Here is a 27,263-nt window from a genome sequence, read left to right on the forward strand (position 1 = left end):
TGTGAGATTACACGAACTATGAACCCTTTCAAATGTTTGTGCAAAAAGCTCCGCCTTTTCTAAGTTGTTGACAGCCATTTTGTTCCCAGTGTTCAACACTGGTATCTCATAATTTCTTCTAATCCCCCCCATTCTTCTAATCATGCCCCATACATCTGACAGCTGTACTTCCCTTCCAATAGTGCTACAGTACTGCCTCCAAAATGTTCGTTTGTGTTCTAATTGTCCTCCTTACTATTGCTTGGGCCCTTTTATACAGGATCAATGCATCCTGAGAATGATGTTTCTTGAGTTCTCTAAATGCTTTATTCCTGACCTTTATGGCTTTACTACAGTTGTCATTCCACCAGGGTGCACTCTTGGTCCGTTTAGTTCCTGTACTCTTAGGGATTGTTTCCTCAGCCGATTGAATAATCTCATTAACTATTGTACTATTGATTATGTTTACATCTGGCTGGTTCTCCTCTTTGAGTTTCTTGAATCTGTTTGTACTGATCTTTTGAAAAACATCCCAGTTAGCATTTCCCAATTTCCATCTGGGAGTTTTCTTTCCCTCATCATAAAAACCTTCAATGCCAACTTTAGTTACCACAGGGTAGTGATCACTTCCTATTGTGGTATGTTTGATCACACTCCATGTGCTTAAACCTGCTATTTCACTAGACACCAGTGTTAAATCAAGCGCTGCCTCTGTGTTTTGCACACTATTGTATCGTATTCCTTCCCCATTATTAATACATACCAAACAGTGATTATCTATAAATTCTTCAACTGCTAAACCATTTAAATCTGTTTTATTGCTACCCCATAGTGAATTATGTGAATTGAAATCCCCACACCATATCACATTATCTTGCAATAGTCCTCCTACATTCTCTAGTATATCTAGACTTATTTTCCCACAAGGATTATAGTAATTAATTATGGAAATATTACCTCTATTAGTCCATACCTTAACCGCAATTGATTCATGATCTGTGCTTATACGTATAACCTTATAACTCATTCCATTTTGTATGAATGTCACAACGCCTCCACCGTTGCCAGAATTTCTGTCTCTCCTAACAGCAATATATCCCTTTATAATAAAGTCCAACTGTGGCTTTAACCATGTCTCCTGTATACAAATTATATCAGGTTTCTCTTCCAATTTATCAATATACTTTTTAAACTCTTGGCCATTTGAAATTAAGCTTCTTGCATTCCACTGGAGTATAATTAGCACCATTAAGAGGATCCAACACATGTCTGAGATGACTGATTATCTTCATTAAGAATGTCTTTAACTGTTTCCCAGTGCAGCCCCCTCACATCAAGGTACTTCTCAGCTGATTTGACAATTATTTTGATCCTTTCATTTCGGCTTTTTGTCTGTGCTGAACAGTTGACTATATCTGCCATAAAGAATACAAAGTCATTCTTGTTCACAATCAGAGTTTCCTCCTTCACTTTATCGCACCCTACACATTTCCCTGCATCTTGATTTCTAGTGTCATTTTGCCTTGTCACCTGCGCGTCTCCTGAAACCTTCTTTGCTGCTTCTGCGTAGCTTATTCCCTGAGTAGCCTTGACTCGCTGCACCTCTGCCGCTCTTTTACTAACTTCGCATCCGCGGTAAGCTGAGCTATGTTCTCCTCCACAATTACAACACTTCAGCTTTGTCCCCTCTGCACATTTGCCATACTCATGGTTTCCACCGCATCTACCACACGTTTGCTTTCCCTTGCACACGGATGCTACGTGTCCGAACCTCTGACATTTAAAACATCTGAGAGGTGGGGGAACATACGGCCTCACATCATAACACATATATCCAATAAAGATCTTTTCCGGGAGTCTTTCCTCATCAAATGTGATCAGTACAGAGAGACTGTCACTTTTAATCCCATTTCTGCTTGCTTTAAGACGTCTGACTTCACTCACTTTGGCATTTGTTACATTTCCTTTAACATCATCTGCTGTTACATTTACTGGAATCCCTGTAATAACTCCCCTGACCAATTTTCTGTCAGTCGTCAGAGAACATTGTACTTTCTTGCCATTTTTTTTATTCATTCTGACTGCTTTTCCTTGTTGTACTCCATCCTTACATATAATTAGTAATGATCCATTTCGCAATATATTAGCACTCCTTACCTCCCCGATTTCTTTACTTATGGATTTAGTTAGCTGTATTGGATTCCAATCGCAGAATGAAGCCCCCTCTTGCACAAGTTTTACTATTGCCTTGAAATCCTCTCTCCTCCTTTCAGTTACAGTTGCTCTCCCGTCACTATCACTCCCATCCGATCTTAGGCTCTTTTTACGCTTATTTTTCCTACTTGCTATATTCCACTTTTCATAACTCCCGCCACCTTCGACCATCTCTTCTAACTCACTTCCTGAACCGTCACTTCCTTCTGCCATCTCTCGTCCACCAACCAAAAAACCCCTCTGGATGTAACAGTTGAAACTTCCTGTTTTCAAGCTGGTCAGCCAGCAGCCTCCCTCTCGAGGCCATTGTGTGAACTGTCTCTATTATACTACAAAGTCAGCTACTCAGTAAAGTCAGCAGTAAGTCTGAGTTAACATTTAACACTACACCAGGCCAAGAAATGCAAATCAAGTTCTACACTAAAAAAAGTATAAACATATATATAAACAAATATAACATTCACTGTTAATAATTTACTCTTATTAATTCACTCTTGAGTGTTAAACCTTTTCATTGACTCCTGCAAATGCTAAAATTCACTAATATTTACTCATCGTAACTGTTATTCTTGCCAAAAACCTTGTTGAAATAAAAATCTAGTGTTTTACAATTTTCTACTTTAGCAGGTCCAGCTTACACTTAAAACAAGTAAAACTTTTAATGTGTGCAGGGGGGAAAACAACAACAACCACCATACATCCATGTAATCCATACAATTTATTAAAAATAAAAACATTTTACCTCAAGGTTTATTTTGTAGTTCTGTTTCGCAGTGCGACAGCTTTCTTAGCACTCACTATTATACTGCACTGCAGGGCTGAAACGATTCATCGATTAAATCGATAAAATCAATTAATTAAATGCTTCGACACAAATTCTTTGCATCGATGCTTCGTTTAATCCACATAACTATACAGCACAGTGTTTCCCAGGGACATTTGTTACTGTTGCACATCACACTTACGCTGTGAACACGACGTGATTATGATGGAGCTGTTTGCAAAGTGGAGGAGGAGAGAGCAAACAGCGAGGGACAAAAAAGAAAGTGTCCAAAGTATCGGATTATTTCAAGCTAAAGAAAAAAATAAAAACAACTCTGTAATGTCCGTCCACCCCCAAACAAAATTTATGTCGCCTCAGCAACAGCACGACGGTACCTGACCAGAAAGCAGCCGGTGTTCTGCCAGAGACAAGGTAACAAACAGCAACTTTAGCATTTAACTGAAGTCATGATTGATTGTTGAGTGGAAGCCAAAGTAAGCTGAAAATGTACACGTGCGTTTGTTGTTCTCCTTTTTGGGCTGCGAGTTTTAACCTCACAGTCATGAGTTGAGTCCGGGAGCTGCACCTTTTAACTCACCTCCAGCTCTCTCTGTAGCTCAGACAATCCCTGCTACCTGCGTGTGCTGATCCATCCTTTCAACCAGATTCTTTGTCTTTATAATCGCCATCTTTATAATAACAAACAACAGCTGTTTCCTGTGCAGGATCGCTCATTTCCCGTTTCGCATTTCACGTGTTTTCTTGACAAAGTGTGGTTTGGAGACCAGCGTCGGGCGACACAGCCATCGGCTCTTGCAGTGTTTGTGACTCCCTGTCACCGTTCAGAACGCCACAACACCGCAGCCGCCAAGCAAAGTACTTGTTAAACGACGCATCGCTAAATTGTTGAAATAATCTATCAAAGCTTTGAATACTCAAATCATCGTTAGCTGCAGCCCTACTGCACTGATTTAAAACTTTCTGTACCTACGAGTCATTTCAACACCAAAATAAGTGAAAGTGGGGCCCAGGTTTCAAAATACTGAGATCATCCCTTACTCATCTGTTGCTGTGAGGAGTGAGTCAGAGCTTTCGTCGCCTTGATGATATCACTTCCACCAGGTTTCTTGACTAAAATAAATAATCATGAACAACTTACAGTAAATACACCTACAGAAATAGCTATCAATCAAAAAACTGTGCAAAGGAGGCTGACTAGGGCATTGGAGCCACAAGCTGAAACTTACAGTGCTGACTTGGTTACGACATCAAGCAGTGGCCCGGTGGACTGTAATAATTTGCAATACCTCCAAATTTTTTAAACTATTCCCTGGACACACAATACCAGAAGCTTTCGCTATTTGCTAGAAGGCATCTTAACCATTTAATCTTTAAGGTTCCATTTATACAATCAAAGTCTGTGGCTTGTAGTCCACCATCTTCATAGTCTTTCAGATAATGGGGTTAGTCAAAGTTTAATGTATTGATGGTTTCGACAGCTTTGCTGGGGATGGAAAGAGCAGGCTGGGTAAATACATCTTGAAAGGCTTTCCATTTTGGTAATATAAATGCGACCAAAGAGAGAAAGATCTCTATTTAACCATCTGTCTAATCTTGCTTTACATTCATCCAATTTGTTCCATACATTTAATGATTCACTTAATATCTTTGGTTATATGTATGCCCAAGTATTTCACTGCAGTTTTAATAGGGATACCATATGCTGTCTCAAAGTGACAGTCATGTATAGATAACAGCTCACACTTTTTCAGGTTCAGATGTAACCCGGATTCTTTTGAGAATGAGTCTATAGTTTCAGTAGCCCTTGGAACCTGCTCAACATTTTTAAGAAACAGAGTTGTGTCGTCAGCCAGTTGACTTATAACTATTCGGTTATCAAAGACATTTAACTGTTCGATATCTGAATTTTTGATGACGATTGACAACATTTCAGCTGCAATTATGCAGTTATAAAAACATTTTATAGTGTTTCTAAATTTTTCCCCAAAACCAGAGACTTAAAAATAAAAGGGTGTTCTGCCGTGTCAAACGCCTTATAAAAATCCAAAAAGAGAATAAAGCCGTCGTCCTTTATATGCTCACTATATTCAAGTAAATCAAGGACAAGGCGAACATTATTGTGTATTGAGCTACCTCTCATAAATCCTGATTGAGTGTCACTTATTATTTGAGGAAGACCCTTTTTAAGACGATTTGAAAATATGTGTGTTAGTAATTTATAATCATTGTTTAATAGTGTAATCGGTCTCCAATTGTCCAAGAATTTGGGATCTTTGTTTGGTTTTCGAATTAGAACAATTACACCTTGCCTCAACGTCTGTGGAAGTGAGCGGTTGTTTAAAGCTTCTTTAAGTGTTTCAAATAAAAGTACTTTGATATGCTCCCAGAAATGTTTATAAAAGTTGGCTGTGAGGCCATCTGGGCCCGAGGAGCGGTCCGAAGTCAAACATTGCAATGCCTTTTTAAGCTCATTATACGTGATCTCTGACTCACATGTGATTTGGAAGTCCTCATTCATTTGGGGAATAAAACCTCTGATTTGGTTACAGGAGGCCTTTGTTGCATCAGCTGAGAATCTAGAAGAATATAATTTGCTGTAAAAGGAATAAACTTCATTGGTTATAGTAGGATCAGAGCATTCATTTTCATTAATGACCAGTGTTTATTTCTTTCCTGGCAGGTTTTCTCTAATCTACAGAAATAGGAAGAGTTTCTCTCTCCTTCTTCGATCCACTTTGCTCTGGATCTGATGAAGGCTCTATTTGCTTTTCTTGTATATATATTATCTAATTTGGTTTGTAGTGTAAGTAGTTTCCTTTTGTCAGTACCTGTAAGTGTGGGTTTAATTCCAGTAGAGACTTATCTCTCTTGTCAAATTGGTCTCTTCTAAAAGGGCAGATTGTTGCAGTTGTTTACTGAAAGAGATAGAAAAGTTTCTTATTTTGAATTTTAAGTATTCCCATTTAGAGCTATAAAACAGAAGGTTGGGGTCTTGAGTAATTTCATAAATTATGTCTTTAATCCCTTAGCAATACATTTGGGACTGTAACAAGCTGGCATTGAGTTTCCAGTAACCCTTGTTTCGTTTGTGATTATTACTGGGTTTTAAGGTGAGATTAATAAAGCAGTGGTCAGATAGGGGAGCAGAAGATATAGAGCAGTCAGATACTAAGTCTTTTACACTATCAGAGATTAACCAAAAGTCAATCCTTGATTTGAATTTTGTGAAGACTGGAAAAGGTGACAGGGCAGGACAGAGACACAAAAACACAACAAAGGGCTGCCCCATCTACTGGTTGTCTTATTGTTAAAGGCTTTGAATAGGATGGCGGCTCATTTAACTGTAACTTTAAGTACACGATGATTAAATGCAGATATTACAAAAGGGTTATTGATACTTTAATTACCTCCAAGCCACCTTGGCAGAAAGAGGTGGTCGCTCTCCCCCCTCTGTTTAATGAACAGGGCAGTTTGCTCCTTGCTCCCTAAAACAAAACGACATGTTCAAGTAAGTTTTATGCTTCACATCACCAAACAGTAAGCAGCATAAATCATTAACCGTGTACTATATCCCAAGGTTTTTGTAACCGTTACTAACGTTAACTGTCTGAAAACCAAGCAGGGTTCACAAGCTGTCTAACGTTAAATTAGTCTTTTTCATGTACATAATGTAATGAATAGAAGTGAACTAGACTGTTCTGTCACTTTAAGAGTTCGAGGGCACGTCCAGATGACGTAGGGAACTGCGAGGCCTGCGTTGTTGTTAACCATGTTGAATCAGTAAAAGATACACAGAAGACGAACTCCTCATTATTCATACTTTATGTCAAGTTAGATTAGGCATCAACAGACATTACACATAATATTAAGTATAAGTGATGTATAATATCGCGACAATCTCGGTAAGACGCAGGTCTGACTCTGAACCTCTTTGATTTAAAAGTGATGACGTTAAAGGCTTTATTTTTGAGGTTGTAACTTGCCCAGCCGAGTTTAACTTAACGTTAATGTTAGCACATCAATAACTTCAGGTAACGTTAGCTCGCCAGTTAATCACTTAACTCACGTTAACTTCTTCCACAAAACTATTTAAACGACAAATTGCGCTTTTATGCCTCTTTTTGTGTAGTTGGCTTTTGAAGTGAGTTGAAATCCAATACTTATATTTATAGGCAAAATCTGGGGGGCTCAACTCTACAACCACAGCAGACGCCATTATTTACGCTGGGACAATCAACCGGCGCGCAATGAATGTCGGGATACCTGGGGCTGCGAAGGATCCAGCTGTTGGATCCTCCAAACGGAGGAAAAGTAGGCTGCATTTCAAGGAGCCTTCGAAATGGTACAGCCTAGTCGCATCGACTGTGACGTATTCGGATCTTCAAATGCAGCCTTCAAAGGACGCGGTCCCTGAGTTGAGACACAGCAATGTTATTTAATCCATATTCTTCTGCTACTGCATTAATATTCCAGCCAAATCCTTTACCTTTCAGTTGTTGTGTATATTCCCAACAGTCACACAGAACCTTTGTTGCAGGTTGTTCCTCTCCAGATCCTTTTCTCTCACTGCTGACTGGGTACCCCTACTCTCTTTTTATCCCATTCATTCTTTTTATCATCCCCCAAACGTTTACCAATTTCTGTCTCCCTTCCTACTGAGCAACAAAATTTCCTCCAATATTTTTTCTCCTTACATTTGCTTGTAACTTTATACATTCAATAAGATTCTGAAAACAGTAATTCTTTTTTAACGCTTTAATAGCTTTATTTCGAGATTTTATCGCTCTTTCACATTCCTTTGTCCACCGTGGTACAATCTTTCTTTTGCACTTACCTGTTTTCTTCTTTATTGACTTCTCTGCAGCCTCTAGAACAACTTTACAGAATGAAACATTTAAATTATCAGCTTCTTTATTTCTATAAATTTTTCCAATTTTTTGATCACTAATATTCCTAAATTTATCCCATTCAGCTCTAACGAATGACCATTTCTGAAATCCCACTGTTTCATATTCCTCTAGACTCAAACCTACTACTATTACAATGGGATAACGGTCACTTCCTACAGTCCTTCCTTTAACTACTTCCCATGTGCAAATGCTTGCTAATGAATCTGACACTAATATAAGATCTAGTGCTGTTTCTGTACCAGTTCTGATATTAATCATCATTTAAACACACTAAATTTGTCGTCTCCATCACCGCCTCAATCACCATTCCATTATTATCATTGCAATTACCCCATAATGTGCTGTGGGCATTAAAATCCCCACAGCAGATCACCTTCACTACTAACTGTATCATCAGTTCCTCCAGCAACTCTAATGACATCTTATTACATGGATTATAAAAGTTAACAACTTTGATATTTCCTTCTCTAGTCCATAATTCAGTTATTAAATATTCTCTTTTCCTTTCCCTAAAACTCTATATTGCATTCCTTGTTTTATAAATATTATACATCCTCCTCCACCACCCTCCCCTCTATCTCTACGGATGCTATCATCTTCCTTCAACCTGGAATGATTTTATTATTGTCACTAACCTCCTCCTCCCCTGGACTTTCCACTGGAGGTTCGTAACACACCCAAAGTTTATTATTAGCTCACTAATAATTTTCTTGCACACACTTTCGACTTGCAAGGCTTTATTTTTCTGTTCCTCTGTTTTGCATGTTATCAACAATCTTCCATCTCTCAAAATCTTTGCCATTTCCACATCTCCTAGCTTATTTTTTTATTCCCTAGATACTGATATCGGACTTAAACCCACATGCTCGTCTTCTTTCCTAAACTTGAGGATGATGTTAAATTCCTCTCTCACAGCCCTTTTCTGTTCATACACCCTGTAAAATCCTTTCTGGCATCTCCTCCCCTCAAAGGTCAGATCCACTGAATAACTTTCCTCCTTCTCTCCTTGTAGGCAGGTTGTCAGTCTTCTTGCCTCACAAACATCTTCAGCACTCTGAAATGACTTCTCCTTCACTGACTGTTTCCGACCTGAATCAGTTCAAACTGCTCTGACCTTCATACTCTCCGATCCTCAGAGCTTTATCTCTCTGCCGCTTTGACACGCTTATCTTGACCGACCATCTCCAAGTGTTTCTCCCACAAACTTTCATTTATACATGGTCCCACAAATCTTCAGGACTTTACATGCCCTTGTGTGTTTCAGGGCTGGTTCACACCTAAAGGTTCGGTTCCTGAATCCAACCAGCGACAGAATGATACACTGATCAGGGCTCTCTTTCCTCTACCTCTGCAATGATCACAGCACCCGCCGCGGTGCCTGGTCCGGTTTGATTTATTACATAAATATGTTTATTGAGCAGTAGCACAATTAAACTAAACACGGCTCATGGTAAGGATGTTGCAGTGGAACGCAAAAGTCGTCCTCAAAAATATTCTCACCATGACCCTTCGACGGCTCCGTAGGTGAGTGTGAACTGTGAAGTGCAGGAAAAATAACTTGTTCTGCTGTTTCTGTTCCTGACGCTGGTTACTGATGGACGGCAGGTTCATCTTCAGAAACTTTCTGCTTTGTCCTGTCAGTGAAATCACAGCTGGACCGAGCTGCTCTGCACCACAAGGAGGAGCCTCCTCTGATGAAAATCATCATCACTGTTTGAGTCTCAGTTCTTCTGCATCTCATTCAGCTGCTCCCTGCATCTTCCATATTGTTTAGGTCCAGTGGTTGTTTCATTTTTTCTTGGCAACATGTTTGTTTTATATTCTGTCCATTTATCAGAAGACAGGTCTCGTTGTGCGAGTGCAGCATGTAGCAGAAACGTTGGTAGGTTGTTTAGAGCTGCACATGCTCAGTGCAGTCCGGTATAAGGTCTTTGTGTCATGTTCACAGGGAAGAAGAGTTTGTTAGAGTTATTGATCTGCTGTGCGTGTTTTTAGGTCATTCAGGAGGTTTGTCTTTTTTAGCTTAAGTTACTTTTTACTTGACAATGCACATTCTTCTATACTTACATTGCTTTGCATGTTTTCTTTTTGTGAATGCAAATAATCCTTTCTCAAAGTATTTCCTTTACATTTCGTGGTTGTTAGATCCTGAATGTCCAGGTCGTACTGGTCCAACTCTCCGTCTTAAAGGGTCCTCCAGGCCTTTGGGAATTATCCTAATAGGTAAAACTGGGGACTGTTAGCAGTTTTTAGAGGCACATAGAACAGTTTTAATTGTGTCTAGGATCATCCAGAATTCAAGAGTTGCACCCTGGCAGATTCATAAGTGGTCAGTATACAGGGTAATGCGTCCTATCATGTAGGTGACAAATCATGACAGGGCTAGATCGAGAATCCTGAATGATAATTAATTTAGGGCACCCCTGTATCAGAGTCAGGAGTCTCAAAGGCTGATCTGGAGACCACTGGTCCATACAACAGAAGAGGAGCCATAATGTCAGAATAGCAGTAAGCTCCAGGTTACTCGCTCTAAAGAGAGTTGTTGTGGTTGCATCGGTGGTGTTATTGGCCTTGTTTGAAATAAACCTCTTTTATTTTGCTCGTTGTTTGTTTGGTTCAGGCTGCTTTTGCTGTGTTTCCTTCAAATCAGGAAGCGCTTATGGCTGCGGAGTGCCGGCTCCTGGTTTTATGGCCTCCATTGCTCTTTTTTGAAGGAGGCGTTCCTTGTGGAGGTGTCCTCGAACATTGTGACATTTAGATTTTTCTCTTGTTCTCTTCGGGTTTTTGTCTTTCACTGTGCTCACAAGTGACTTTGTAAAATCTCTTTTTTTGGGTGAGGCAGGTGTTTTTACGTGCAGATGTTGGGAATCCTTCCTTCTCCATATACCCATCATTTTCTAACCCTGGTAATGGCTTGCATCCCCATGTGCAGGACCGTCCTGGTTCTCCTAACTCCGCACGTATCCAAGTACATTGCACTAATTTTTTCCTTCTTCTGTAACTGTAGCGTTCATAGCTTGAGTGTTTCCTGCCGTTTGTAAATCTTGCAGGGCTTCTGTAACTTCGGTGATGTTTTCTGTCCTAGTGACATTATGAAGTGTTTCGCTCTCAGGGAAAAGACAACAATAGTGGGACCAGTCCAGACAATATAAGGATGTGATGGCACACATCCATTTAAAACAAGACAGGGATTTTCTGTCTCTCAGTCAAAGTGTAGTTACAATAAAGCAATGGATTCATATTGATTATTGACTAATAAAATGTTGACTGGGCCGACTGGGAGATATGGATGCACATATCCTGTAAATAACCGTCATCCAGTACAAGCACAGTTGATTCACATCCAGACTCCAGTGCAGACGTCTTGAGTTAGTCCCACAGACCCGGGTGAAATACAAGCAGCCAGAAATGTGCAGCCAGCATCAGAAACAAGCAGCTCGGACAGGTTGTTTTTATTTATCCTTTTGCTGCCCAGCAGCCTGCAGTATGAGCTGAATTCAGTTTTACCAGACAGATTTAGCTTTAAACAAGAGAGTTTTACTCCTTTGTCTTCTTTATTATTTATTTAATTACGTATTTATTTGTCACCAGGCTGGACAGGGGGGCAGAAATGGGGGTGGGGGCGCAACCATCTTAGAAACAGACACCACGAACAGAGTGTGTGTGTAAGCAGAATGTCACAGAATGAAGCTGTTAATCCATCAATCTTTATTTATATAGCACTTTTCAATCTGTTAAGTATTCTCAACCAATACTATTAAGTGACTTACAAAGTAGTAAAAGGATCTTAAAATCAATTCTAAAATTAACTGGAAGCCAATGCAGGGACTTTAGGATTGGGGTAATGTGTGTTCTCTTTCTGGTCTTTGTCAAAAGACGTGCAGCAGCAGCTTGAAGCATCTGTAGTTTAGATGTTTTATTTTTTGAAAGACCAGAAAGCAGAGCATTACTGTAATCAATCCTGGAGGTAATAAAAGCATGGATAAGTGTCTCTGTATTTGCTTGCGAGAGAAAGGGTCGTACTCTAGCAATGTTCTTGTGATGATAAAAAGCTGTCTTAGAAATTTTTCTGACTCAAAACTGAGATCTGAGTCAAAGATAACTCCCAGGTTTTTCACCTTATAAGAGGGATTCAGTGCCAGCATTCGCAGTTTCTGAGTTTTGAGATTCAGAACCAATGACCAATACTTCTGTTTCTGCAGAAAATGTTCTGCCAAAAAGATTGGATACCGACCGGTCTGTAGTTATTGAGTACTGTAGCATATAAATTATTCTTCTTCAGAATGGGCTTCACCATAGCAGTTTTAAAGGCAGTAGGAAATACACCCATCTGTAGAGAATAGTTCACGATGGTCAGTAGATATTCACTAAAAAAGGCATAAATGTGTTTGTTTTTTTTATATAGAATCTAACAGGTAAGTTGTTGGTTTCAGTAGAGTAACAATTTGTTGTTCTGGTTGTCTGCAATGATTTTGGAGAAGTGTGCGTGTCTTGCATCTCTAACTGCCTTATTATATGCTTTCAACTGTTCTTTCTCCATCGACTTTTTGCACAACGTAAAGAAACCAAACGCTCGAGGAGGTTATGATTTTAATGATCGTAACGATCTGGGTAATTGTGACCTAGCTCCAGGAGTTTTATTGTAAACATCCCGCCATAAATCTCCTTTTTTAAAATCTGTTTCTGACCTTCTTCTTCTTGTGTTGAAACCACCTGGCTTGGTGTGTGGAACAGTAGAGTGCTGCTGACCTGCCAGTCAGATCGACATACTGTCCCTACATTCATGTGCTGAATTGCATCTTGCGGACACATAATTTCTGGAGACGTGCACAACCTACGCTCCAAAGGAATGCAGGATACGCTGATATAAAATCAGGAATAGTCTCTCAGTTTGCTGCTCTGGTGTTGTGGAGCCTGATGGCTGATGGCACAAATGAGCCTACAAAGTGCTTTGAGGCTTGGGGCTGAAGGAGCTCCTGAGCTGGCTCAGCTCGGCATGGAGAGGATGAGAGAGGTTGTCTATGATGGTTTTCAGCTCTCAGTCACTGCCTCCACACTGTCCAGTTCCATCCCCACCACCGAGCTGGCCTTTCTCAACCTCAGCGACAGTTCAAAAAGACACCTTGAGGACCCTAGGGTGGATGTCGTCAGGTCCCCTGGCCTTGTCGATGCGGGTTCAGGTGAGCTGACGTCTCACCTGAACCCTAAGATGGTCCCCCCCCTCCACCCCTCTGCTGTTGTTCTGCCGCAGCTTCCCCTCGATCCTGTTCTTGTGAGAGCCATTAGCCCTCCTGAGCGCTCTCTTCAGCTCCCTCTGGATTGCTTTCTTGGCCTCTTCGGTGTCCTTTGCCATGAATCTTTTTCTTGTTCAACAGAAATTTTATGTCTCTGTTGATCCAGGGCTTGTTGTTGGGGAAGCAGCGTATCCTTTTGGTGGGGATGATACTGTCCTCACAGAACCTGATGTAGTCAGTGACAAATTGGGCCAGACCCTCAATCACTGTGATCCTGTTAGAACATTTCCCAGTCCACTGTCCTGTAGCACTCCATGAGGGCCTCCCCTGAACACTGTTGCACAGTCCTGGTGGTGATAGGCTGTCTCCTAACAGCAGGCTTGTGCGTGTTGGAGTCAGCAGAAACAGACAGTGGTCAGATTTGCTAAGAGGGGGCAGTGCGGTGGCGCTGTATGCCTCCTTAACATTAGGTGCGTTGGACTTCATGCGGGGCGGAACAGCGCTGGCTTAATGTGATGCATGCTGGAATTAAAATAAGGCATGCTGGTTAGAAATTGTGTCCAACTTTTGCCGGCGCTGCAAAACGTCACCATGTCACATGACATCAAAGCCTCGCGGTAGCAAGGCGACTACTCCCCACCCCGACTACACAAAGTTGGAACCACACTATTGCCTGGTCTCGCAGTATTATTCTTTGCAAATACCTCGAGATCGGTCATTGATCTCAGCTCACAATAAGCTCACGCAGGTAGAATATGTCCGACTTGACGGCGCTGTTTTTATACCGCGCCCCTGCAGTCACCTGCAGTCATAGACTGTATAAAGCAGTTCATATTAGACTTTCAAGGCGAAAGTCAGCCGCCCTCATCTCGAACGCAACTATTGGCATACAGCAGATCCAGGGTCTTGTTTCCTCTGGTGTTACAGGTAACGTACTGTTTGGAGTTGGTCAGTTTTGGCATGGTTTCATAGCTCCTCAGAGATCGCTGCTCGCTCCTCAGTCCTCAGAGTACAAATTGAGCGAGATTGGGACGGTTTGCAAGATGACGGAGAAGAACAACTTCCTGTTTTGAGCAAGGAAACGACACATAAGGGAATTGAGAAGCACTGTTACATCCCGGTGGCATCCAGGGGATGTGGGACTAACAGCTAATTAGAATTCCCAGGGTGGAAAGTCAAGCAGGTGACACAGGTTCAAGTTTTAACAGAAATGTATTAATTACCAGGCAGTAAACGGAAAGCAATGTCCACTGAAGATGGTTAGGGGACAACTAAAGCAACCCCTGGCAAAAGTAAGGGACTTTGATAATCACAACAAAAGTTATGGGGGGGCATCTGTGAAATAAAGAGACGAGCTTAGTACACAACACTCTATCTGTGGCGAGAGCCCATCTGTAAAATACCCCACCCTCCAATAAACAGGACAATCTATTACTGTTTGATCTGGCTCACCGGAGTCCAACCGGCATCATGACCGTATAACCTGCATCTTGACACGGAAGGAGGACGCCGGCTCCTTTAGTGGCGGCCGCTGTGTCTGTGTGCCGCCACTGCAGGAGCTGGTCTTCTCTTATGCCACATCTTACCGTCCGCTTCTCCGACACTGCCCACTGCTTCCCACAGCACAGCAGATCACAGCTGACTAATCAAACAATCAGCTGCAGCTGCGAGTATGGTGTCACGGCACATGGAGAAAGAGAAAACACCCAAAAACCAAACAATCCCCAACACAGGACCTCACAGGACGTAACAAGCACCCATGATCTTTCCTAAACCTAACCTAGTAGGTTTGTTGTCTAGTTTGTCTTAAAGAGGTATGACATCACCAGCTACGGCAAGTGCAGAAAGACCAAACTCAAAAAACTCTCAATTGTAAAGGGAGCTTGACAATGTGGTATCCGAACGATAATGCTGCGATGATGTGTTGAGAAGAAATCCGCACATATGTTATACACCACAACAACAATAACAATAGTGAAAACAGAAAACAGTAGACTTTCCAGCCTTACTGTTCTGTCAGGCCTCGTGTCTGTGTCCTCTCACAGTCCGAAGACATAGGTTTATTAGAGACCAACTTGTATAAAGGTGTGACCTCAGTATGTGTCAGCCTTGTAGCTCTGCAAAACCTGGTCAGTTATGTAACTTTGAGACTAAACATAAAGCCTATTTCCTGCCAACTGTGTGAGAGAAAACCACAACAGTGCTACAGAAAGAGGCAGGAGGTGGGTTTTACTTAGTGTGAGTGGTAATCGTTAATGTTACTGTAAAATGGAGGTGTCCTCTTTACCGTGGCTGCTGGGTAAGTAAAAATATGCTTAATGTGTGTCTCCATGTTGTTTTAAAGATTAGTTTAGAGTTAGAAAACATTTCTGGTGTTTCTGAGAGCAGCAGTGAGTTATAGCGTGAATACAGCCAAATGGATCATGTACATTTTAGCTACAACAAGAAAGCTGGAATTTCAGTGATCATTATTTGGTAATATGGAACAATAAAACAGCGAGTTTTCATTTTCAAACAATACGTAGTTATTTGAATTCTTACAATATATGATGTGAATGATGTTCTACAGAGGAGAACATTATTGTAAATTAAACAAAAATAATAAATGAGTTGAAATGAACCTGTCGATCAATCTGTCAATCATTCACATGAATTAGTCTTTTAGTTCATCAGTTAATCAGTTTAGTCAGATGTGATAACTACATGTTAAAGCTTGTGTAAAACAGTAAAACAACAAACAAACACCAAACTTCAAACACTTTGCAATCAAAGGAGCTGTAGCCTTTTTAAGTCTTTGATTAACCCTTTGGAGTCTGCATGTCTTTTCTGCACTTGAACAGCTCATCTGCTTTTACTTACTGCTGTCCAAGCAAGGATTTAAAAAACACTGAATGTGTCCTTCAATAAAAATAATATGTTGTTTCCATATCTAATATCAATGTGTGTCTGTTCACTACAAGCAGGTTGTTCTGTGTTGTAGAAAGTCCAGATGTCTTGTTGCATGTAAAACCTCAAACCAACCTGAGTGTGATTTCTCTTTAGTTCTGACCTCACTGCTGAGCTGCACAACAAACCAAGGTGAGCAAACGTCTTCTGTCACAGCTGAAAAGTTATTCACTCCCTGATCGAACAGTTAGTGTTTAGGACAGTGTTTGTGGAGGGAAACAGCCACTTTACAAGTACAATAAAACACTGAATGCAGTTTTGATGCCACAGTGTTGCAGACTGGAGCCAAAGTTAAAACTGCTGCTATATAAATGTAATTCAGACACTGCACAGCAGGATGCAGCGGCTACAGAAGAAGTGGAAAAAGAAAAATATATTTACTTTATTTATATATAATATATTTATAATATATTTACAAGTAGGACACATGTAGCCAGATCTTAACCAACATTGAGTTAAATTTGAAAACCGACAAAACGTGTCTGTCGGCTCATATCTGAGTTTGATTCGGATTTCTTCTCTTCCTCTAGCCTCTCTGACTGTGAGTCCCAGCAGCTCTCAGCTGTTTAAAGGAGAGTCTTTCTCTCTGAGCTGTGAGGAGGACGACAGCTCTGCTGGATGGACACCGAGGAGGAACACGACCACAGAAACCAGGACTCAGTGTGATGACTGGGGAGGAGAACCAGCTGGTTCTTCATGTTACATCAGCTACATCACTGCATGGGACAGTGGAGTTTACTGGTGTGAGTCCAGAGAGGGAGCAACCAGTAACACCATCAACATCACTGTCACTGGTAAGATCAGACTGCATTAATCTAATGAGCCAGATCAATAACAAACACAGGGGCTGTGATCACTGTCTCAGTGTTATTCTTACTTTGCTAAAATCAAAAGCAAACATTTAACCTCAAAGAGGAAGAAATACAGATGATTCAGAAGCTAACCAACACTGGATGGAGCACTGAGTAGCCAAGGGATGAGACTGAGGGGCTTAAAATCCTGTATTTGTATGGTTCAAAACACCATACATAAAGATTTCTGCATGTTTGCTTCATTAGGTCATATGAAAAGAAATCTACCTAAATATTCATCAAATATTTAGTTTTTATGTGTTTACTGAGTCAAGAACAGGGCAGAGTGACTGGAGGCTCAGAAAAGGTGGAGAACAAAGCTGAAACTAACACATTGCCGAGTTTGATGGCAGGAAAGCAGACAGTAACAGTTTAACTCAGTTTCACACCTCCTCCTCCTTCCCCACCACCTCCCTACTTATGTGCTAACATTTTGACAAACACAGTAAGATACAAAAACACTTTAAAAGAAACATTTCACAAAGCATGAGCAATGTAACATTTATCATACCTTGCTTGACTTAGAAGCACATTCCCCTCTGGTGACTGGAATCTATATTTTCAAACATTCATGGTACATTCATATAAAAAAAGGCTAAAATCTTGTTTAAAACCATCTTAAATATACCTGTGATTTAGCTAATGTGTACAATCAATCCCTCCAAGTTTTGGACCCTCACCCCCATGAAGACTCTAATAAATAGAAGGTTTTTAACAATTATTTAACTTGTCTTTAATAAAATGAACTACAAATTATTCTAGGATCTAGATCTGGACATGCAGTATTAGCCTTGGATTTTTAAACATTTTTTAAAAAGTAAAACCTATTTAAAAATAAAGCCTACCCAATCAAGCACCAAACAAAGGCTGGCCTTAGCTGCTCTCTCAGGTGTGTGACTGCAGAAAGAAAGGACCAGGTGATCTTCCCTCCCCTATTTATAGACTCTGCCCCTTTGGCTGGGTCCTAGTGCTAGACCTCTGTTGCCTTCCCTATCACACAAATGAACTTGCTTCCTTGCCTAAAGGTGCTTTCAGACCAAAAGTGAAGTGAGCATTGGGGGAGGTGCGAGAAAAGAAAGAAAGAAAAGAAGTTGAACTACCTGGTGAGTTCAGGAACTGTGTGTCTGTTATTTCCAGCTATCGTTGTACTTTACAGTGAACAATTTAGCATAGCATAGCCCTGATTGATCCAAACTCCATTCAGAAAACAAACATTTTAGAAGTTGTTGCCCTGCTGTCTTGCTGACAGACCTGACAAAGCATGAATTCATATGTTTAACAAATCTGCATCATGTTGTAGTTATTTCTTATTTTATCTTTCTATCTTTATTATCAGTTTGATCTGTTTATTGCTATTTAATCACAGCAAATTGTTTACTTTGGGTTCATTTAGCTGTAGTAATGGCGAGTTGTGTTTCTTCACGATATCGCGTTGTGTGTGAACACTTGGTAGTTGTCCAGTGATAAAACCCCTGCAAGAAAAATGAGGATTAAATTCCCGTTTGGTCTGAATGCAAAAGTGGACACCAGCTCTGCTTAGATATACACTAATTAGTAGATTACATAAAAAATATGGTTATCTTTCAGCACTTGCACCTCTTAATTACCCTCATAGTCATTAACTGCAACAATAAAATGTACAACAAAAGTTCTTTCTTACCAGAGCCAGAAGGGACAAAAGCACCACAGTCCAGACTGTGGAGTTAGTGTTGATGAAGCTGTGTGTAAATGATGAAATGCTGTAGTTTGTCTCTGTGTTGAGGTGGACCAGTGATCCTGCAGAGTCCTGTCCTCCCTGTGATGGAGGGACATGATGTCACTCTGCACTGTAAAACAAAGACCCCTCCCTCCAACCTCACAGCTGGTTTCTATAAAGATGGCTCCCTCATCAGGACTGAGTCTACAGGTCACATGACCATCCACCATGTTTCCAAGTCTGATGAAGGCCTCTACAAGTGTAACATCAGCGGTCATGGAGAGTCTCCATCCAGCTGGATCTCTGTCACAGGTGAGGAGGTTACCTTTGATTTCAGGACTTATTTCATCCAGAGATTCACCTGACCAGGTGGATTCTCTCTACAGGTAAACCTACAACCACAGCCCCGCCCCCAACATCAACTACTCTCTTTGACCTGACACCCTCTGAAGCCCTTCCTCCTCCATCGCCCCCTGCCTCAGACCCCCTCCAGCTTGTGTTCAGACTGATCTACCACCTGGTGGTCTTCTGTCCGTACTTCATCTCCACTGTCCTCATGGTGTCTTTATATCGCCACAGGGCCACAGGTAACACTCTGAATCATTCACTGACCTTACAATCAATCAGTCGGTCTCTCAATTGTGTTGACGATTGACAGTTGTCTCTAACAGATAAATGATCTACATTTTCTTTCTAACCTGCTCTGACTGAAGGAAATGACCTGCCCATCTCCATGGTGATGACCCCGCCCAGTCAGGCTAAGGAGGGATTGGACGATGACTGTGATGATGTCATCACTGCTGTCACCACAGAGCATCACTTCTGAGCTGATCCAGTGTGTTCAGTGTGTTCTGGTTCTTAATGAAGCTAAAATGTTTGAGTCATCAGCAAATAAACCTCAGATTTCCTTCATAGATCACAAACAGCAGAGGACCCAGAACACTTCCCTGTGGAACTCCTCGTGTTCTAGTTTGACTTGTAGATGATGTTGAACTCAGCTTTCACTTGGTCCAAATGAACATCTAGTAGAGATGCCACAACCAGTTGCAAGCTGGACAATGTGGCAAATGCATCCATGGTGGTCCTGGACATTAGGCTAGCTTGCTCTTAGTTTGCTAATCATTGAAATATTTTTGTCTTTCACTTGTATTGTCAGTTAAAGCCAATGATGTTCTCAGGAAGGCCTCTTATGTAATTGGAAATGGGAAATCCAAAACAATATGCCCACAATTGCAACATAACCTTAGGAAGTGTCACGGGTTTGGGTTGGTTGGGTGTGTTTTGTTTTGTTTGTTTCTGTGCTCATTCCCTGCCTTTGTGTTTGTTCTTGTCTGTAGTGTGTGTATGTGTTACTTTGGTCATTTGTTTAATAGTCAGGTTTACTTGTTATGAGTTCATCAGTGCTTCTATTCTTGTTCTACTGTCTCTATGCTCTTTATTTCTGTATTGTAAGCAAGTCACTTACGTTGTCTGTGTTATGTTTCATTTTGTGACATTGTTCCTTATGTGTTTCAGTTAGCTTTACTTCCTGTTTCAGTTTGTAGTTAGTCTGCCCTAGTGTCTCTCGTTTTGTTTTACTTCCTGTGGTTGTCCTTAATTGTCTTAGTGGTCTCACCTGTTCCATCTCGTTGTCTGCATTTGGGCCCACAACCCCTGAACAGCTGAACGTTACAGGAAGTTTAGAAACTAGTCTATTCTTTGTTCATTCTGCACTGCAGCAGCTAATAAGGGACAGGCTGGAGTAGAAAACAAACTTACCTTTCTCAATACAGCAATGTATTTACAACATAAAGAATTATTGCGGCAGTAACACAGGAGCGGCCTGTTGAATTAAGTAGCGTAAGCCTACATATTAGAGGGAGACCTGTATGTCACACGTAAAGCCCAACAGGACAGATTCACTCACCAGTATTTGCTCTCTCCCTGTATACCTCAAATGATTGTTTCCTGAATAAATAACAGAGCATGCTGAGTAAAAGCCAAGATCAGTTTCACTGGTGACATTCTGTTTAATGAATTAAATGTTGGACATCGCTATAAAACAAATGGCCACCAATGAGAGACGGGAAAAACAAATAACAGTCTGATTTTTAGTTTTAGCAAATTCCAGTTTTGGTTTATCTATTTGAAGAAAGACGTTAAGAAAAGCAAGACAGGTGGGTCAGGTGACCCAGAAGTAAAAATAAAGATTTAAAAATAAAAGCCAGTAATAATGACCGTTCTATAACATTATGCAAGCACTATACAATGGAGCATTTTAATAAATACATAAATTAAACTGGACCAAGGGAAGTATGCAAGGAACAGAATAATTCACCAATAATTAAGATACACAAATCTGTTTTTTGTCTAATCTTTGGTGTTCAGTGAAATCATTTTCACAGTTAATGTAATGAAACCATGTGAGAAATTTGATGGAAGGTTTAGTGGAGCAGTCAACAATTCGTAGACATTTCAAAAATGATCCTGACTACAGTATTTTTTGTAAGACCTGAAAAGTCATATAGGTTTAAACAACAGGTTTACTCTTTAACTGTGTTTTGCATTTCAAAGACTTGTGGCCTTTTTCTGTAGAGGTGTCAAATGAAGTGGATACATTATCTCCATCTGACATGTAGTCCAGTGGAAGTAGGGTTACAGGTTGCAACAAGTGAAAATACTTAAGTACCTCAAAACGTACAGTAGTTTCCCCCGTTGAGTATGTGTCAAAATATCTGTGATGCAGTTTTGCTACTCATGACATGTGTATCATATGGAACAGACAAATGTCACTTAATTGAAAGTGTTTTCTTGACAGAAAAAGTCGCACAATGTGCTCGCAAAGGGGATATATGCTGCACATAATTAGGTTGCAAGTAATCCATAAACACCAACAACCATAAACTGTTGCTCCAGAACGAGCCCCTTAATTGTTACATCCTCAGGTCCTAAACATGTTTTACCAGAAAAAAATTATTTAGTGCCATGTGTAAAAGGGTCGGTCTATATTACACGCCTCAAGTGCAACCCTCAGGTCTACAGCCCACACTCATTCAGACATTAGCCTACTATAAACAGCAATGCCACAGAAAAAAAGAATTCAAAATGCACTTACAAGCTGTAACAGATTTTACCTTTCTAAACCAACAGTTAGACTAAAAACTTCTGCAGCAGCTCCTGTTTCAAGTGACATCAAAGACAGGTGATTCGATATGTTTTGGCCCATTGTAGGTCTCAGTTTATTTTTAGTCCCAGTTGTGAAAAAGAGCGCTCCCCTCTGGGGTGTCTTCGTTTTCTTTAATAAATTCTCTGAATTGTATAATTTCGTCCACAAAATCGTCCTGCAAGTACGAAGTTCTTGTACAGAGACGGATGGAATATTGTTCACAAATCCAAATGTCTGCCGAATATCTTTGCAGGAGAGATACCTCTGATCCAGTTCTGCGACAAGTCGATCCAAGGCAGCAATAAAAACAGTGGTGCATCCCTATAATAAAACAAGTTACCATAGCGCAGCCCTGATTGATCCAAACTCCAATAGGAAAACAATCATTTTAAAAATTGTCCTGACCTGACAAAGCATCAATTCATATGTTAAACAAATCTGCACTATTTTGATCCATTTATTGCAATTAAATCACAGTAAAATGTTTATTTTGGGCTCTTACTCACGTTGTATGGAACACCAAGCGAGTAGTCCAGTTCAGGGCCGTGCAGAGACCTTTGGAAGGGCAGGCGCTCAAAGTATAAAAAGGGCCACATGGTACAAGGATTTAAATAGGACTCTTCTCATACTATTGACATAGAAATATATCGTTATGTATTCCTTGCTGACACGCATATACAGATGCTTCTTTATCGATACATCAGCAAATGCTGTGACGCAAAAAGAAACAGGGAATACCCAACTCTAGCTTTAAAACACTGTGGGCTGATATAACCTACAGGGAACAGTTGCTATGGATGCGGCTGCTGTTGTGGTGTTGATGATACTACTGGAGGTGATCTGTGACTACAGACATTAAAACAACTATAGGATATATATATTAGCTGATTTAACAATTATGTGACCATGAAAAGATGTAAAGATTGTTGAGTGTTTGGGACTGGCTCACAGTGACTGAGCTGCTGTCATACTGCAGCATCTGCCAAGGCTGACAGCTAGAGAGACGCTCACAGAGCTGCACACCAAGAGCTGCAGGTAGAGGAGAAAAGATACCAGATTCAAAAACATTTCATACATTTTTCTGAAATCTAATAGGGCCGTTTCTTCTTCACTCTTTACTTTGATGTCAGGAATATTATAAAATATTAATTCTAGTTGCAATATTTTAATATATTGCATTGTGAATCACTATGACAATATTGCATACTGTAGACACACAAGCAAGCATCCTCCGCAGGGCGAGGGGGGCGGCTGGCGCCAGGGCTTGGACCTCGCTTATAACTGCTTGCAGTTCTAGTTTTATTTTATTTTGTATGAGTAAGCACACAGTGAGCAATACCCAATCCTGAGTCAAATTCCTCCTATGTGTACACTAGGGCTTACCCCTAATAGTCGAAGATTCATGATTCGACTTTCAATCTCACAGTCAAAGCTTCACAGCGAAACGAGGATCATGCCATTTTTGCAATGTGGGGGTGCTCAACAACTGATTTTACATAGAACTACCGCTTTTCTCCCAATAAGTTAATATACAGCCTGTTAAAATACACATTTCAATGTTAAATGCTGTAAATAAATATGTAAAAAGAATAAAATTTTCAATAAATATTTTTGAAGTGCGTGAATAAATCCAAAATTGTAACCCAACCCCATAAAGAATATTTTATCGTTTTTAAATAGCCGGCTACTTGAAATAGAACAACAAGGAAACGCAACGTGCATGCAGTTGTCGGCAGCAGCAATCTCTGCACACAAAAAACCACGCATGATTCATCATCATCATCATCATCATCAGTCGACTACAGACAGGACTTGACGATTCTGATTGGACTATGTAAATCCTTAGTTGGGGACAGCCCTAGTGTACACATACCTGGCAATAAAAGCTGATTCTGATTATGAGAATTCTGACCAGCATCACTAAATGCAAGAAAAGATTAGTGCCATCATGGTTTCAGTAAAGTAAAATGGAAAGCACAGTTGTTTATCAACCTTATGGCATTAGTACACACTTTGAGCACGAACCTCTTGAAATAGGTGGGTTAATTTAGTAAGCAAAACAAGATCTTGAGCTTGTTCTTAACCTTGGAATATGAAGGTTAAACTTTTACAATTCCACTTCCACAAAGAAAAATTATAAACACTACTGTTGAAATTTTTAATTTTTGGCTCACAACTGGCTTTAGCATCCTCAAATCCAACTTGTTCTCACAAATGGGCTCAACATGAAACTTGAAGTGCAACTCCTAATGAACATATTGAATTGAACGGGATGGAAAAGCATTTACCTTTATTCCACCATTGTCAAATCTGATTTTAAATACTTTGCTGCTACTGTTTGGATTTTGTTTAAACTTGACTACATCTTCTAACTGTATATCGACCTTATTTTTTTACCTGAACCATCCTAACTGCAACCACTTATGTTTGCTGTATATATAAAATAAACTCAATATGCATGCATATCTTGTGCAAAAATGTGTTAAACATAAGCCTACAAATTGTCATAATTCTCCAGTCTCGAGTGCAGGCAAACTTCAGTACTATAACATACTAAAAGATAATGTTCAAGTGATGAGAGAATTGCTTTTGCAATTGGCGGTGAAGGTTTTATTACATGTAAATATTACATAGTAAAAACAAAACACACCAGATCTCTCTGTGGTGATAATACATTGTTCTTTATTATGCATATAATCAAAATACCTTATAAATAAAATATAATAAAATATATTGTATGTGATCTTAGTTCTCCAAAAAAAAGCCTTCAGTGAGTAAAGCTAAACCACTTTATTTATACTGACAGATAACTTATTTTCATGGTTACTCTAACCCACCATATATAAAACACAACATTGGTTGAGTTACTCTGTTACTGACACTGAGTTACTGTTACTGACATTTGAATAACTAAAATAAAGGACTAAGTAACCGTATCTTGTAAAGCTCAAAACCAATCATAACCAAAACATATGGAAAACAATGGCAACAAAATTTAAGACTTAAGAACATTTTAAAAAATATTTGTTTGTTTTGTCAGATCACATGGTTTTAAGATGAGAAATGTTGTTAAAAGTGATGAATCAAGTTTAATATCAACATTAGTGTAAAAAAATATTAATTCCTAAAGGTTTATGCCTTCCATAGTTGTTTCAGTCCATTTGCAGCAGATTGCTTATCCTCGAGGGCATTACCTAAATCATTTGGACCACCATTTACAACTAAAAATTGTCTTATCAAAAATCCAATGCAGGGCACTGCGTATCTTCAAAATAGGTCTATAGAAAAAAGGCAGTGTGTCTAAGGTATAGACATGACTCAGCCCCAGAGATTCCAGACACTTTAGTTCAATGGAAATGTCAAAGCTGCGATCACTGATGAGCTGGCGCATCTTCAAAGGGTCTCTGGAGAAGATTAAATTCAGTGATTTTAAAGAATGACATATCATGGCGAGAAGTTGTTTTGATGAAACGAGGAAATAAACTGACTTCTCATTTAGTTTAACAACACCACCAGTGTCTCTGGTCTCTTGGAGCTTCCTTTTGGCCTCATTAATGTTTTCCTTCAAACACAGCAATACCTTGAGTCTCGCTATGATATGACTGTCAAATCTGGTGATTGATTCACTGTGGAGTTCTTTGACTTGTTGTTTGGAGTATCTCTGAGTGACCTCAATTTGTTCACAGTAAAGCTCAACAGACCTGAGGGCATTTTCTAAATCTTCCAAAGCTTGATTGATGCAGTTTGGATCCTGATGCCCATCTTTCAGGGTTAGAGATGCAAATGCACGGTTGTAATATGCAATTGCTGCCCAGCAGTGGTCCTGCTGTATGGCCTTAGTGTATATCTCGATACTCTCTCTGAGATGTCCCTTTTCCTGCAGCTCATTGCCAAATGCAGTGTAGTAGTACAGGTTTGATAAGGGTGATTCTCTCTGTCTGAGTTTTGTCCTGGCTGTTTTCAGGTCTTCAGTCAGTTTGTTTTTTAACTCCACGATGGAATCATTCTCATTGAAGCTGGTGAGTAGCCACATTCCCCAGAATTCATTCAGTGCAGACAAATCTGAGTCTGCTGGCTTGTTGTTACTGCTTTTGTACACTTCATCTAGTACGTCCAGATACTGACTAAAGAGCTCTTCTTTCTTCTTTATTACGGGGATGTCACACTCTAAGAATCTAGGTAGTGATTTCTCCACATGGTCATGTCTGGCAACTTTAACTGTCTTTATTTTTGAGTATGAGGTTTCTGTCAAAATATGCAGCGCTATACAAGCCAAAGACATGAAAGATTCTTCATCTCTGCTCATTTGATACATCCTCAATTGCTTCACAAAGAGATTGTGATCAAGTGCCACGACTGTCATATTTTGCAGTAAAGATGGAAGTTTGCCCAATACGTCAACTGATGTCAGTGATTTAGACAGATGGCTGGAGCAGACAATGAGCTGAGCAGACCCAGGAGATCCTTGTCTACCAGTGCGGCCAAATGCCTGCGCCTCCACTCGAGCATTTTTTGGCAGGAAGGTCTGCACAACGAACAAACCTCCAGCTTCCTTTATGTTGTCTGAAACCTTAAGGTCTGTTCCACGACCTGCAAGGTTTGTTGCTGTGATTACGTTTCCAGCTTGAAGCTCTTTTAAGATAGTTGTATTGTCCGTGTTGTTGTTTATGTAAAGCTTTCTGTTGGGGACCTTGCCTCCTAGAGCTTGGTGGATAACCTTTGCTCGACTGATGGTCTCACAGATGACCAACACAGCTCTTGGAGCCCTGTATGGAGTAGGGTTAGTTTGTGCAATGACAACATGGCAGATTTTTTCAATCCATTCTTTTTCATCATCTACGATCACTCCTTCAACCTCAAACAGCTTTCTGCGTTTGAATGAAGGTATCTGACAGGTCTTGATCCCTTTGTAGATTTTCTGCAAGGTCTCAGTCTCAGCTTGTTGGCCAAGAGTCCCAGAGATTCCAAAGATCTGATCTCCATACTTTTGAAGCAAGCCAACATTGGACATATAGTTTGTGATGGCTGTCATGTCACTCAGCTTGAACTGATGTTTCATTTCAATAAACTGTTGAAGCCCATCTGACCATTTCATGTTGTTTTCAACAACACCTGTGCAGCTGTAGTCAACAGGCACTATCCCATGTGTCTCAGCGACGTATTCATGATCCATGGTCATTGTTTGTGCGTAGAATGCATTTTTAATCCAGACCTTTAGTTTAGATTTGACCAGATCTGAGAGGAAGCCCGGGATGTAGCAGCTACTTTTATCTTGGCTCAGTTCACATGGTGTAAAATGCAGAGCACGTTTTATTTCTGTTTCTGCAGCTCTCTGTACACTCTCTTCATCAGAATACATGTACTGACAGAAGCCTCCATTCCTTAAAAGCAGTGGTACTCTCTGTCTTCCAGCCATTTCTATTTGGTGTCCTTTGTTCAGTTCCTCTATTGCTCCATCATTGTTTACGCAGTGCAGAGCAAACTGACAAGATGGGAATCTACTC

The 27,263-nt window shown here is 40.2% G+C and overlaps 1 protein-coding gene and 2 long non-coding RNA genes across 3 annotated transcripts in view; 1 reads left to right on the forward strand and 2 right to left on the reverse strand.

Moving 5' to 3' along the window:
- The window catches only part of LOC119911605 (matrix-remodeling-associated protein 5-like), an 82,346-nt gene that overhangs the window by 36,013 nt on the left and 19,070 nt on the right, over positions 1 to 27,263 (reverse strand). The window lies entirely within an intron of this gene.
- On the forward strand, positions 15,402 to 17,420 carry LOC119911683. The gene is made up of 3 exons (XR_005445967.1): positions 15,402 to 15,420; positions 16,102 to 16,199; positions 16,598 to 17,420. It is a non-coding gene; the product is annotated as an uncharacterized LOC119911683 (long non-coding RNA).
- LOC119911702 lies at positions 16,698 to 18,007 on the reverse strand. Its single transcript, XR_005445985.1, has 3 exons — positions 17,764 to 18,007; positions 17,430 to 17,471; positions 16,698 to 16,783 (listed from the first exon to the last, which is right to left on the reverse strand). It is a non-coding gene; the product is annotated as an uncharacterized LOC119911702 (long non-coding RNA).

The sequence above is a fragment of the Micropterus salmoides genome, unplaced genomic scaffold (genome assembly GCF_014851395.1).
Source record: "Micropterus salmoides isolate LMB-PRFRI ecotype aquatic unplaced genomic scaffold, ASM1485139v1 Ms_hic_scaffold_2, whole genome shotgun sequence".
Taxonomy (NCBI): domain Eukaryota; kingdom Metazoa; phylum Chordata; class Actinopteri; order Centrarchiformes; family Centrarchidae; genus Micropterus; species Micropterus salmoides.